At 43.7% G+C, this 15367-nt stretch overlaps 1 protein-coding gene across 1 annotated transcript in view; it reads right to left on the bottom strand.

Moving 5' to 3' along the window:
- The window catches only part of zgc:109889 (uncharacterized protein LOC553542 homolog), a 69453-nt gene extending 57591 nt beyond the window's left edge, over positions 1-11862 (bottom strand). Inside the window, exon 1 of the mRNA XM_055228996.1 lies at positions 11815-11862. The gene's annotated coding sequence lies outside the window, so the exon portion shown is untranslated. The remainder of the gene's footprint in view (positions 1-11814) is intronic.
- Between the last annotated feature and the right edge of the window lie 3505 nt (positions 11863-15367).

Genomic DNA, 15367 nt, shown 5'->3' with positions numbered 1-15367 from the left:
ATCATTTTCTCTGATACATTGGAGGAGCATGAAAAGAGATTGCTGCATGTTCTTGGTCACTTGAAGGAGTACGGACTGAAACTCTTGCCGGAGAAATGTCAGTTTTGCCAAGAACATCAGTGAAGTATCTTGGCCATGTGGTGTCAGAGCACGGGGTGGAGACAGACCAAGAGAAAATTGAGGCATTAAGCAAGTACAATACTTTGATACTAACCAGTCTTTTGGCAACAGATGGACGCCAGAATGTCAAAGGGGCATTTGAACAGTTGATCGACAAAATTAACAACATCCCTTGTTCTTGGATTTGCCAACCCCAAGCAGCCATACATTCTGCACACTGATGCCAGCACCCACGGGTCACGGAGCCTTGTATCAAGAACAGGAGGGACGATTACGTGTCATTGCCTATGCCAGCCGAGGACTGTCCACCAGTGAGTCACGGTATCCGGCCCATAAACTAGAGTTCTTGGCGTTGAAGTGGAGTGTGACTGACGAGTTTCATGATTACTTATATGGAGCCAACTTTACTGTAGTAACTGACAGTAACCCACTGACATACATACTCACCTCGGCAAAGTTAGATGCCACTAGCCAGAGGTGGCTAGCCACTCTCTCAACCTACTCCTTTAAGCTCCAATATCGTGCCGGTCGACAGAACTACGACGCTGATGCCCTAACCAGACGCCCACATTTGTCACGTCCAGAAGATGAGCTCTCTGCCAAAGAACATGGTCTCATCCAGCAGTTCTTGAAGGAGCATGTGGCGGATGATGCAGAGGAGCTCTCGGGCGACATTGTCAATGCCATCTGTGAGAACTCCCTGGCTAAAGTTCTGCCCCAGTCTCCATCACTCTTGCTGAATCTCTCTCCATCCATGTCAATAGCCTTCCAGAAAGCTATTGCTCCGAAGACAAGCATGGACTCCCAGTCCTTCCAGCACTCTCTCTATTTGATCCGAGAGAGCAGCAATTTGCAGACCCTGCTATCCGTGAAGTAGTCCATCAGCTGGTGATAGGCAAGAAAGTGGTCCCTGCCATCAGACATGAGCTTCCAGAACTCCCTCTGCTCTTGAGAGAACTGAACAAACTGGAGTTAAGAGATGGAAATCCCTCTACAGAAGACGACAAGAAGACAGACACACTTTTCAGCTCGTCTTGCCTTCTGAGTTGTGGCCTTTGATACTCTCTAGTCTTCACGATGATATGGGCCACATGGGGATAGAGAGAACTCTGGACTTGGTACGCCAGCGGTTCTTCTGGCCAAGGATGTCCTCTGACGTGGAAAAGAAGATCCACACCTGTGATCGGTGTGTGAGGCGAAAGGCCATGCCAGAGCATGCTGCCCCTTTGGTCAACATCAATACATCTCGACCCCTGGAACTACTGTGCATGGACTTCCTTTCGCTAGAACCTGACAGCAGCAACACAAAAGACATTCTGGCACTCACAGACCATTTTACGAAGTTTGCGTTCGCAATCCTTACTCCAAACCAAAAGGCGAAGACTGTGGCCACATCCTTGATGAATGATTTCATTTTCAACTTCGGTATCCCTGAGCGCCTACACACAGATCAAGGACCAAACTTCAAGTCCAAGTTGATCAAAGCGTTCTGCATGGTGACTGGGATGAAGATAAACTCATAATACTGCTTATCATCCACGAGGTAACCCAGTGGAGCAATTTAACTGGACCTTGTTAAACATGTTGGGCACCCTTGAGCACAAGCAGAAAAGTAAATGGCGAGAATATGTGAAACGCCTTGTACATGCGTACAATTGTACACGCAATGAGGTCACAGGATTCCCACTCTATGAACTTCTCTTCGGAAGATCAACCCGTCTACCCGTAGATCTGGCATTTGGTCTGCCTGTCCGGGAGAAGACCTCAACCACACACACCCAGTACCTCAAAGATCCGCGGTCTCGTCTCGAGGAATGTTACCAACTAACTTCAAAAAATACCTTCAAGTCTGTAGCGTGACATGGATTTTTACAGCGGACTATGGTTGAACTGTGGACTCTTTTAAGCCAAAAATGTCAACTTAAACAGTGCACTTTGTAAATATTGTAAATATTGGGGTTTCATACTTTTGTCACAATATATGGTATATTGGCACCACATCCTGCTGCAGTTTTCCTCATCATTGAGTACTGTCTCCTTTTCCTCTGAGCTGAACCCGATCTTCTAAGCCCAAAGTTCATTTTTTGCTAACACACTTATTACAAGTCACTAAAACAAACCTGTTCTTTCATAGTTTGTGATGTTTGCAGATTAACACTAACTCAAAAACTTACTGTTTTAATAATTACATATTTTCTGTTTGTCTTGGTTGTCTTTTTTGACGCATACGTTCTACAGTATAATAATGTCCTTTTGGAATTTCTCCACTGTGGGACTAATAAAGGCATATCTTACCTTAATTTCATTTAATTTTGACTTTTAGATTAGGTTAGTACTAGCTCTGCAATACCAATGCTTACTTTTACACATATGTTTGTGCACACCACACATAAAGGTCTTAACCTGCTGTCTCTATAATAGCTGCACAGTCTGCATCATTTTGCGTCATTCAGCTTCTGAGTGAATGGAGCTCATTATACCCCACCCTCTTATATACAATAAGTTACTATGATGGATTCAGTGCAACAATCAACATAGTTAGAATAAATAACAATAAAGTGGCCGTATAAAGTACGTATATTTATTGTACGCAATAATAATATGGCTAAGTTATGAACAGTGCAGCAAATGAACAGAATAAATAATGGTAAAGTTACTTCAGTATATTCAGGTCGAAATTTAAAGTCAATTAAATGAAAAATGTTAAATTTGTAGATGCAGGTCTAATGTTTGTGGTGACACAAGTGTTCAAGTTGCAAAGTACTTTCTTGCATTTGCATTTACAATAAAATATCATATATAAAATATAAATAATAAATGAAAAATATATTTTTAAATGTTTTGAATTGTTTATCATTTATAAATCTATTTATTGGAAAAACTAAGAAAAAAAACAATATAAATACAATATAAATAGAATGCAACTGTAGTACCAACAGCATCCTTTAGGAGTCGCTGCCGAGTGGGGACTTGGGGATACACACAACCAGAACAGGGTGCCTTATGGGGGCTGCAGTACCTGAGTGTGTCCACTAGTTTCGCATGCACTCACACTAAATCAGGTTTTGGGCCCTCTGGGGTCTTCTGAGAAAAACAGTTCCTGATCATCTTTAGGCTGTTTCCAGCCTATTAAATGCATTGTGCCTGTGGGGACCTCAATTGAGGTCCCCATAGGGTTTTGGGTCCCCACATGTCTGTGTGCAAACAGGCGCATGTCCCCATATGTGTCAAAAAACAAGTACACCCCCACACACATTCACACACACATTCACACACATTCACACACATTCACACACATTCACACACACTCACACACACATTCATCCGATGAAACAACTTTAAACCAGATCAGATTAACAGGGCAAAATACTGGCGTCTCTGTCAAACACAAACTCTCCAGCAGTCGTGGGATTTCTGTTTGGATTTGTCATGATCCCAGTCTGTCCTGCCCTTTTTTTTTTGCACTATTTTCCCCCCTCCCTTCTTTATCTGAGCCTTGGCGGAGATTTAGGCTCCTCCCACACACACCTGGACCTAATCTGCAATCAGCTGCACCTCCGCTTGACTCAGTTCTTGTTTTTGCTCTTGTGACTTTTTCTAAATTGGACATTTTGCTCCTCGCCAGATCCCGCTCCGCTCCTCTGTCTCCGACCCAGCTCTTCTCTACCGGTTCTGCTCGCCCCGTCTCAGACTCCGCTGCTCACGCTCAATCAAACGCCCCGCTCTCAACCCACAGATCGATCCACCTTCATTTGCACTTTGAAATTCGTAAATAAACATTGTTAAACTTTTTCCCCGAGTTCTGTCTCTGTCTAATTCTTTTCAAACCCCTGAATCTCCTATAGAGTTTTATGCATTTACATGTAATTACCCGACGCGGGATTCGATGCTAACGCTATCGTCCACTTAGCAACTCAGCTAATCCGGGCCAGTTCCTTATATTTTTTCCTATAGCTTAAAAATCCCTTGTTAAAAGTCATTGTTGAGAGTGTAAACCTTTTATTTGTTTAATTTTAGATCATAACTAGCGTAAAAATAGCATCAGAGCTAGCGGCTAACGAGCTCCCAGTTGAGATTTCTGAGTTTGTTCGGTTCTGGTGATCCCGTTAACGCTAAAACGACATAAATATCATGAAATAAAGATGTTATAAGCTTTAATTTGGGGATTTGCTTGCGACGGGGGCCGACATGGGGGATTCTGCGCGTATGAAAGTCTACGGATATATCTGCTGCGGCCCTCCATCTGAAATCGCCCGTACATCATCACGCTCTCGTCACGTTCCGCGCTTATCGACGAGTCATCATCGCCGCCGAGCGCACCTGCCCGCCTGCCCGCCTGCCCCCCGTCGTCGCCCCCCCCCCCCCCCCCCCCCCCGGCAACAGTCACCGCGGCGACGACGGAGGGAGGCAGGTTTGATCGATCACCGCGGACACGGGGGAGGAGGTGCTGACTCAGGGAGCGGTCCCCCGGGTGAGGAATGATAATCGTATGTGGAGATGTGGAGGTGTGAGGTGAGGTTTCTGTGGGATCGAGGAAAAGGGCGGGGCCAAAACTCAAAACACAAACATCGATATATCGCAATCTAAACTTTGGACGATATCGATAAGAAGAGAGTATTTTCGTGTGACAGTAGAAGGACAAAACGAGTCAGCGCTCTCGTGTTTAGGTAAAGTTCTGACTCTGAATCGCTCTTTCTTTCCTCCGCTGCTGCTTCTTCTCGTTATAATCCAAGTTACGGAAAATAAACGTCTATTTATTTATTTATTTATGAGTGAAACTTAAGACCTGACCATGCGTTATAATGTCGTTTCCTCGTCAAAAACAGACCTGGAGTTGTGTTTTGTTTCATTCACACACGTTCAACACACAAATCCTGCATGTTTAGGCTGAGTTCTTCTTCTCTCAAACTGAAAACACTCTGTTCCACCTTGTGATGTCATCATGTGGTGATACAGGAAGTGCTCCACTGTGTTTTTTAAAATCCAAAAACCTTCACTAGAATCATTTGGATCATTTCATCTCTGGAATTGCCAATCTCCACTGAACTAAAGGTAAAAGGAGCTGTTAACTTGAAAACTGCCACTTCATGACATCACAAAGTGGAATAGAGCGTTTTGAGCTTTGGAGATGTAGACAGAATAAAAAATAACTCGAACATACATGAATGAAACATTCAACACTCTTAAAAAGATTCTAAACTCAACATTTTTTGCATTGTTGCTGTTCTTCTTCTAAAAAGTCGCATTGTGGCTTAGACGGCCTAAAATGTGTTGTCCACATATGTGGACACCGGGTCAAAGTTCACATGAGTCAGTTTTGCGTAACACAGGATCTTTTAAGTGTTGTTAGTATTTCAAACTAGTTCAAATACATTGTCAGATTCTGTCCAGCAAAACACACAGATTCTCCTCAGTGTCAAACATGGATTGACATATATTAATTATTGTTTTATTCTTTGACTATTTCCTCCCATGGAACTTGTAGCAGTGTTGCCATGACGCTAAAACTTTAAACTTGATTTGGATACTAAGGAATTAGACGTCGTGAAGTCAGTTTTACGTAATATGGGACCTTTAATAAAATGGACAAATGTCTAACACGAAATAAAAACTGAAGTGATCCTGAAACCCTGATCTTTAAACCTGAAGTTCACCTGTTTATGTTTTGAAGAAGAAGAAGAAGAAGAATCTAAATCGAGAAAAAAAAAAAAAAAAAAAACAACCAAAAAAACAAAATGTGACTTTTTTATCCCCATATCACTCAATCCTAAACTGCACTGTCATTTTTCTTATAAAGGGTCTGCCACCTGCTTATCTCCATGGCGATGTCATAGCTTTGCCTTTGATGTTCCCATGTGTGGCATTAAACGTATCTTTTTCCACGAAGACGAGCAGGTGACGCCGCGAGTTGCAGGTCAGATCTGTGGAGAGATGGATCCGCTCACAGTTTGAACGACGCATGTTTATTTTTTGTATTTTTTTAAACACTAAACGGGATGGATTAGCTTAATGCTACACTGTGGAACATTAACAACAAAGAGAAATGAGGGTTTGTATGTTGTGCACTTAATTCTTGGGTGAAAACTTCCATTTCATTTGTTATTTCAAGATTTCAGGATCTTATTTAGGAAATGTATTAATACAGAGACATGCTCATAATGCCACCAGGTCATGTTATAAGTCTGATCTGTGGAAAGGCGAGCCGTGTTCCTGTCACACAGATGAGAGCTTACATAAATGCAGCAGACAGAGGAGCCAGTCTGTGTGGGAGGTGCAGACCGGACTGGCCCTTTACCAACAGCAAAAAACATTACGAGAGAAAATGTGCCTTTATTTCTACGTCTTGTGCTCGTCTCCATGGAGATGATGCCGCGTTGACCGGGATGTTTCACAATATGGAATTAAACCCCGGAAAAACGTGAAAGTTACACAATGGCCCTTTAAAAACACGGCTCTCGCATTTCTCAAGAGCTTGTTTTAATTATTTACATATCAAAGAGCAATGAGAACAAGAGAGAGAGGGAGGGGGAGGAAAAGAGAGAAGAGAGAGAGGGAGGGGGAGAAGAGAGAGAGAGGGAGGGGGAGAAAAGAGAGAGAAGAGAGAGAGAGGGAGGGGGAGAAAAAGAGAGAGGAGAGAGAGGGAGGGAGGGGGAGAAAAAGAGAGAAGAGAGAGGGAGGGAGGGGAGAAAAGAGACAAGAGAGAGAGAGGGAGAAAAGAGAGAGGAGAGAGAGAGGGAGGGGGAGAAAAGAGAGAAGAGAGAGAGAGGGAGGGGGAGAAAAAGAGAGAGGAGAGAGAGGGAGGGAGGGGGAGAAAAAGAGAGAGGAGAGAGAGGGAGGGAGGGGGAGAAAAAGAGAGAAGAGAGAGAGAGGGAGGGGGAGGAAAAGAGAGAAGAGAGAGAGAGAGGGAGGGGGAGAAAAAGAGAGAAGAGAGAGAGGGAGGGGGAGGAAAAGAGAGAAGAGAGAGAGGGAGGGGGAGGAAAAGAGAGAAGAGAGAGAGAGGGAGGGGGAGAAGAGAGAGAAGAGAGAGAGGGAGGGGGAGGAAAAGAGAGAAGAGAGAGAGAGGGAGGGGGAGAAGAGAGAGAGGGAGGGGGAGGAAAAGAGAGAAGAGAGAGAGAGGGAGGGGGAGAAGAGAGAGAGGGAGGGGGAGGAAAAGAGAGAAGAGAGAGAGAGGGAGGGGGAGGAAAAGAGAGAAGAGAGAGAGAGGGAGGGGGAGAAGAGAGAGAGGGAGGGGGAGGAAAAGAGAGAAGAGAGAGAGAGGGAGGGGGAGGAAAAGAGAGAAGAGAGAGAGAGGGAGGGGGAGAAGAGAGAGAAGAGAGAGAGAGGGAGGGGGAGAAGAGAGAGAAGAGAGAGAGAGGGAGGGGGAGAAGAGAGAGAGAGGGAGGGGGACAAAAAGAGAGAAGAGGGAGAGGGAGGGGAAGAAAAGAGAGAAGAGGGAGAGGGAGGGGGAGAAAAGAGAGAAGAGGGAGGGGGAGAAAAGAGAGAGAAGAGAGAGAGGGGGAATAGAGAAAGAGAGGAGAGAGAGGGGGAGGGAATAGAGAGAAGAGAGAGGGAGGGGGAGAAAAAGAGAGAAGAGAGAGAAGGGGGAATAGAGAGAGAACAGAGAGAGGGAGGGGGAGAAAAGAGAGAGATGAGAGAGAGGGAGGGGGTGAAAGAGAGAGAAGAGAGAGAGGGAGGGGGAGAAAAGAGAGAGATAAGCGAGAGGGAGGGGGGAAGAGAGAGAAGAGAGAGAGGGAGTGAGGGGGAAGAGAGAAGAGAGAGAGGGAGGGGGAAAGAGAGAGAGGGAGGGGGGAAAAGAGAGAGAAGAGAGACAGGGAGGAAAAGACAGAGAGGGGAGAGAGAGGGAAAGACAGAGAGAGGAGAGAGAGGGAGGGAAAGAAGATGGGGATAGAGAGAGAAGAGAGAGAGGGAGGGAGGGAAAAAGAGAGAAAGAAGAAAGAGAGGGAGGGGGAAAAAGAGCTAAGAGAGAGGGAGATGGGGGAAAGAGAGAGAAGAAAGAGAGGGGGAAAGGGAATGGAGAAAGAGAAAGGGAGGGAAAGACAGAAAAGAGAGAGAGGAAGGGAAACACAGAGGAGAAAGAGAGGGAGGGAAAGACAGAGAGAAGAGAGGGAGGGAAAGATAGAGAGAGAAGAGAGAGAGGGGGAGAGGGGATGGAGAAAGAGAAACGGAGGGAGAGGCAGAGACAGAAGAGAGAGAGAAGGAGGGAAAGATAGAGAGAGAAGAGAGAAAGGGGGAGGGGGGATGGAGAAAGAGAAAGGGAGGGAAAGATAGAGAGAGAAGAGAGAGGAGGGGGAGAGGGGATGGAGAGAGAGGGAGGGAAAGACAGAGAGAGGAGATAGAGAGGAGGAGAGGGGATGGAAAGAGAGGGAGGAGAGACAAAGAGAGCAGAGAGAGAGAGGATGGAGGGAGGTGTGGAAAGAGAGAGCAGAGAGAGTAGAGGCGGAGGGAAGGGGGGCAGAAAGGAGAGGAAGAGAGAGAGAAAGATAAAGGGAGTGAGAGAAACAGACAGAAAGAGGGAGGAACAAAGAAAGAGACAGGAAGGGGGGAGAAAGAGGAGGCAAAGGAAGGGGGAAAAAGAGAGAGAAGAGACAGAGAGAGGGGACAGAGAGGAGAGGAAGAGAGAGGGAAAGAGGATAGGAGTGAGAGAGACAGACAGAAAGAGAGAGAAAAAGAAAGAGGGAGAAACAAAGAAAAAAAGACAGAAAGGGGGAGAAAGACGAGGCAGAGGAAGGGGGAGAAAGAGAAAGAAGAGACAGTGAGCGTGGGGGACAGAGACGAGAGGAAAAGAGAGAGGGAAAGATGAGTGAGTGAGAGAGAGGTAGAAAGAGAGAGAGGAGAGAGAAAAGAAGGAGAGAGAAAAGGATAGGGAGAAAGAGAGAGACACAGAAAGAGAGGGAGAGAGACAACGAGAGGGAGAGACACATATAGAGAAAAGAGAGAGAGAGAGAGAGGGATGGCACTCTGGATGAAAACCAAAGGTGTGGTAAAAATAGCCGTTCTCAGATTGAGGATGGAGAGAGTAAAAGAGGAGAGTCTTTCAGAGGAGATAGAGTGGTCTTTGTACAATCAGCTGATTCTTATGTAATCTGCAGACAGAGACCAGGCACAACACACAGGGAGGAGAAAGCTGCACTCTGGAACTTTTCTACTGGACGTTTTTTTCACCTGACATTAGTGTAACGTTAAACTTATCCACTTCCACGGAAGAAAAAAAGATACCGATGAGGTCAGATCTGTGGAGGGGCGACTCTACTCATAAGAATACATGTTTTTAAAGATATTTTTGAGCAATATAATCACTTGTAATTGAAAAAAAGAGTTTAATGCCATAAGGTGGAACATTACAGGAGAAGCACAGAGGGATATCAGATGCACCTCGAGCCAAAACCAATCAGATTTGTTTATTTCAGTGACGCGTGAAACGAAGAAGCTCATTGGTCGCTCATTATTTACAAACAAAATGACATTTCTCTCACCTCAGATTAACCGAGTTTCTGCAGAAATCTGTTTTTTAGTTTCTTTCCTTTCTTTTTTCAACAAATATGGGCCCTTACCTATATTTGTTTTGATACGGACGTGATTGGCTGATCCACCTGTCAATCACGCCCATCAGAACTGACCGGACTCACATCTTCATTAAGTGTTTGAGAAGTTTGTATTTAAGGAAAAGCAATAGCATCTCCACGGAAACAAGGCTGTCACACCGCACGTATATCAGAAAAGTCACATATCGCATCTTTAAATAGTTCGGACGTGCTCACAGAGGCTCCACGTTTTGCAGTTTTGCTTTATTTGGATTTCGATGAACTCATTTGTGATGCGGCAGAGAAAGGCCAGACGTCTAGACGGGTCTGTGAAATATCAACGTGAACAAAAACAGTAACGCAGTGAGAATTTACCAAGGTTATAACCGTCTTTGGCAACATTTAAAGCTGCACTATGTACGTTTTTTTGGCGGAGGGTTTGGAGATGTTATTGTTTTGACGAGAATGTTCCACAGTATAGGATTTAACGTATGTATCTCTATGGAAACAAGCAGGACAAAACCGAGCCGAGCAGATTTATGAGGCATTTTGAGGTCAGAGAATGAGAGTATTTTGGTTTCATATTATAATTAAGTGTAAATATTGAGTTGATTTTTGACTTTCTCGTCTGACTGTGGAGGTCCCTGGTCCCGGGCTAAAGTCGACATCTATTAAAGGCGCAGTGTGTAGCTTTTCTGGTGGAAGTTTGACGACCCGCCGGTCTCTGTGGACATGATATTGATTTACCATTCGCAGTTTGAAAATGATTCATCCTGCAGTGCGATAAGAGATTACAGGTGTTTTCACGGCTAAATAAACGCATTCTACTGTGAGAAACCTCGCCTCTCCACAGATCTGACCCGCAGTTTGGGCTGTAGAGATCTGAGAGAGAATGTCAAGCAATGTCAGGATTTTCTAAGTAAAACATATTTCGCAAAAAAATATAAGACATTGCACAACACGATTTAGGGAACTGTGTGTATCCTGTCTCTTACATCAGGGGTGTCCAAACTACGGCCCGGGTGCCAAATGCGGCCCTCAGACCAGTTTTGATCGGCCCTCATGCTTCCTGCTGAACCAGCCCAGTTGATCATAAGCAGCAAATTAAACTATTTCTACCACTATAACCTCAAACATCACATTTCATTGAGATACAGACCTAAAATAAATGTGTTTCAAGCTTTATTTAAACACAGCGGCTCTCGAAGTTGTGTTTTAAAGCGCCGCACTGCATTAATCACCGGTTTATGGCCCTCTGATTCGAATATGTTTTGAGATGTGGCCCTCGATAACAAAAAAAAAAGTTTGGGCACCTCTGTCTTACAGTTTTAAAACGTTCTACTGTCACAACTGAACCTGTGTGTCCAGAGTCTGAACCTGCAGAGACACGTACAAGTTTAAGGACAGGCCTCGTGTGAAGGAACCTCCAGAATTCAGAGGCTGCACTAGCACTGGTTCATGATTGTCTGCAGGTTCTAGGGTTTAGGCAGTGCACAAATACAGAGCTATACCCGTCTACATACGCACAGTCGTGTCTTTGCCCTGTGGTGTGGCCCGTGGATCTATACGTTTCACGCAAAGTCTCTTCTCGTCTCTGTCAGATCTGCGCGCGCTGTTTACGCCAAAACACGCAGTCACCAAAGCAACGCAGTGAAGCCACAGCCCCCCCACCACGCTCCTTTATCACCCCGTGGTAGTGGCCTGTTCCTCGCCTCGTCCTCAGGTATTCCTCTGGGAGCTGAGGGTGTAACCGTAAACAGTCGTTACGTTACGCAGGCCCGTCACGTCCCCGTTTTACCCCCCGGTTCAGAGAAAAGGCGTGGACCGTGTGAGTATTTTTGGGCAAACGAACAGACGGTAGCTGTTCTAAAGCGGCGCTAATCCCGAGCACACCTCCAACAAACCCCGCTGCTCTCTCCCTGCTCGCCGCTAACCCGTGCCAAAGCGGGCCAAAGCGTGCCAGACAACCGGGCCCCACGGATAAGAAGTGGCCAAGTGGTGACATTTTTGAGACACCTGACCAACCCCGCGGCGCAGTGAGACGTGGGGAACGACGTAGGGGAATATGGGAAAGAGTAAACGTGAGGCACAATGCGGGTTATAACGGTGCGTAACGAGCGCGAGAGGAGCCATGTGCGCCGCGCTGCTGTCACACGGGGAAAGAGCTTTTTACCTGGGTGCGTTGGAGCAGGATGCACGCAGCTCCGGGGGTCGGTACGCCTCGCCTCGCCTCGTCTCTCCGGGCTCGGGTCTCCGGGCGCGGGTCTTCGGGCGCGCGTCTCCGGTCAGGCGGCCTCTCGCGGCGGGTCCATGGCGCCGTGTGAGGAGCGGGGGGGAAAGATGGAGCGCTGACGAGAAGACGGAGGAGAGGAGAAAAGGAGATAGAGGAGGAGGAGAGAGGCTTTGAAGTGTAAAATCTGGGTCCCGTTTCCAAGGCAGCGAGCGTCGAGAGCCGTGCGTAAAGTTGGAGGAGACGCGCAGGAGCGGAGCGTCCGGTGGGTTTGACAAAGTAAAACATCACAGGAGCGTGTAGTTATTTAATATTTCTATGGTGGTATTTTTGTGGTTGAGGCTACGTCATGAGGATTATTTGTGATTATTTATGTTTTGATTTGTTGTATTGTGATTTTAATGTATGAATTCTGCTATACTGTACAACTAAACTTGCCTTGCCTCACCTTTTTTGGGGATATATTTTATTGCCAGCGATGGGATTAAGGGAATAAAATGTAGTTTGTAATGTAGTCCGTTACTTGGTTAAATTAGAGTACAGGATACAAATAGGTGTGAAAGATACACCCATTAAGACGCACTGTATGTCTCAGGCACAGTGCACACTTAGTGAAGCTCAATACACCTGGCCCACATACTGAAACTGTGAACAAAATCTGCAGTTTCAGACAGATATAAGGCAGTGTCCAGCAGTGAATCTGACCACAAGCGTCTTGGATGAGCAGCGAAACGTCTTCACTCCTGCAACTTTTTGTCCAGTTGACAGATTTAACTTTCAGCTTTTACTATGGATCAGACCTGGACGACTGAGGGATTACACAAATATACAGTATTTTAGTGTAAAAACATCAGTGGTGGAACATAACGAGGTAAAAGTAGGAAAAGGAAGTTTTAGGTATCTGTACTTTACTTATGAATTTATTTTTACTTTTACTTTACTATGTTTGAGAGCAGGTATCTGTACTCTCTGCTCCACCCGCTGAAAATGCTGAGGGGTTTATTATATTTTTGTTTAACAGCTAAAAAAAAAAAAGATCGATTCACTTATTTCTGTTCAACAAAATTCAACACAAATCTTTATCAAAATCACTACATCTGAATCTTTATTAGAGCTCAAAATCTGTACGAAATAATTTTACTTTTTCCTCTTTAAGTACATTTTTAAACAGGTACTTTAATACTTTTACTTAAGTAGATTTTTTTAATGTGATTTATTTTGTTTTATTTTGTTTTGCTCCAGTATCTGTATTTTTACTTGTTGTGGAATTTCTAATAGTAAAAACTTAAAAAATATATATATATAATCATCAGGGAAGTTGTATTAAATAAAAAAAAAGTCTGGTTTACTGACTCAATTATGCACAATCAACAAAGAACTGTTGTCCCTAATAGTGTATTTATACCATCAAAACAGTCGTACCAGTTTAGTCTAGTCCAAGTGTCTGGAGGCCGCTAGATTTACAAACAACAGACACAGAACAGAACAGAACATCTGGTATTATGAAGGTTAAGTCAAAGAGATCCATAACAATACAAATAAAGATTTAGGGTAAATAAAGTCATAACATTCTTAACAGCTTTAAGTCCATCTTCCACTTCTGTTAATGAGTCTGTTTTCATTTCTGTTCTGACTCTGTTTTATTGTGAAATCCGTCTCCGTGTCCTCGTGCTTCCGCCGCTCTCTGTCCGGAACTTGACGCTTTCGCTGAATCAGACGCAGCCTTCATAGTGCGCATGCGCGTCCGAAGTGTTCCGAGCATTTCCGATAAAACCCGAGGCCGCCACCCACTTCACCGAGCGGCTCTGAGAACGAGAACGAGAACGAGATCCAAACACGAGCGGACAGACAGGGGAGAGGGTCAGAGAGGAACAAAAAGCAGAATTTTATGTTTTAATGTTAATGTTTTAATGTTAATATAAAGGAACTGTATGAATATGAAGATTTGAATGTTAAATCCGACAACTGTGTCCCCCAGATACGACGTAAACATGTTCAAATCTCTATTTTTTTACAAAAACACTGGATATGATGTTGGTTTAAACTAAAAGGTGAGCTGAGCTTTCACATGAGGCCTGTCCACAAACTGAGAATGAGACACACTTGTGTCTCTGTCTGCAGGTTCAGGCTCTGGACACAGGGTCAGTTGTGATTCTAGTGCCTTTTTAAAACAGTATGAGCTCAGGCTACATACAATTGCTTTAAAAAAAAAAAAAAAAAACATTTATACAGATTAACAGTCAGGCTAAATTAAGAAGATTGCACCAAAAATAATCGGTGCTTTGAAGAGTTTATTTATTGTGACAAGGCCAAAAAAGGAAAACCTCAAACAGGTTAACGAGCCAGACAAATGTGCAGTTATAATTAAAATAGCATTCATAGAAGACTTCAGTAGTGAATGTGCTTCCTTTTTAAAAATGTAAGAAGCAGAAGCATACAGTTCCTTTAATTACTGGTCATCATTCTATTTCCTCCTGGCAACAATATGAAAAAGTAAAAAAAAAAAAAAAAAAAAAAAAACTCTTTGCTAAGCAGAAAACTTATGGGCCGGTTGAAATGTAAGGAGAATAATATGAGCTTTGAATCAGAATAAACAGCCAAATGCAGTCCCCTGTTTGTCCACTGAGCGCCGCTGTTGTCACGTTTTTGTATGGCCCGTGCGTTATGACGTCAGCGGTGAGGCGCTGTCCCTGGTGCTGAAGCCAGAAGTCAGTTCAAACGTGACACTGACACTTATAGGGTCATAAAGGCAATATACATCAAAGATTTTCTCTCTATGCTTCTCTCTTGTCCTCTCTCCTTCTTTCTCTCTCTCTTTTATGTATTTATGTATTTATTTGCTTGTATTTGTTTATACACTTATGTATTCATTTATGTCTCTTTCTCTCTTCTCCTCCCTTCTTTCTTTCTCTCTTTTTTATTTTATTCATTTAATTATTATTTTTTATTTATATATTTATGGATTTATTTGTGTTGCTTTCTCTCTTCTCCTCCCTCCTTCTTCCTCTTTCTCTCTTTTTTATTTTATTTATTCATTTATTTTTATTCATTTATACATTTATGGATTTATTTATTTATTCATTCATTCATTTATTCATTTATTTGTATTTATTTATAAATTTATGGATTTATTTATATGTCTCTTTCTCTCTTCTCCTTCCTTCTTTCTCTCTCTTTTATGTATGTATTTATTTATATATTTTTATTTATTTATAAATGTATGTATTTATTTATGTCTCTTTCTCTCTTCTCCTCCCTCCTTTCTCCCCCTCTCTCTCTTTCACTCCCCAATCTTCTCTTGTTCTTCCTCTCCTTCCTCTCATCTCTCCTCCCTGATCTTTCTCTTCTTTTACTTTACTGTTTTTCTCTCCTTCTTCAATCCTCCCCTTTTTCTTTTTCTCTCCCTCTTTTCCTCCTCTCTTCCTCTCTTTATCTCTCCATCTTATCATCAACATCACTTTTCAACCAACTTAAAATAACTCATTGAGCACTTTTG

Source organism: Periophthalmus magnuspinnatus, chromosome 18, assembly GCF_009829125.3.
Source record: "Periophthalmus magnuspinnatus isolate fPerMag1 chromosome 18, fPerMag1.2.pri, whole genome shotgun sequence".
Taxonomy (NCBI): Eukaryota; Metazoa; Chordata; class Actinopteri; order Gobiiformes; family Gobiidae; genus Periophthalmus; species Periophthalmus magnuspinnatus.
The sequence above is the reverse complement of the archived record's forward strand: the minus strand, read 5'-3'. Positions and strand labels throughout refer to the sequence as shown.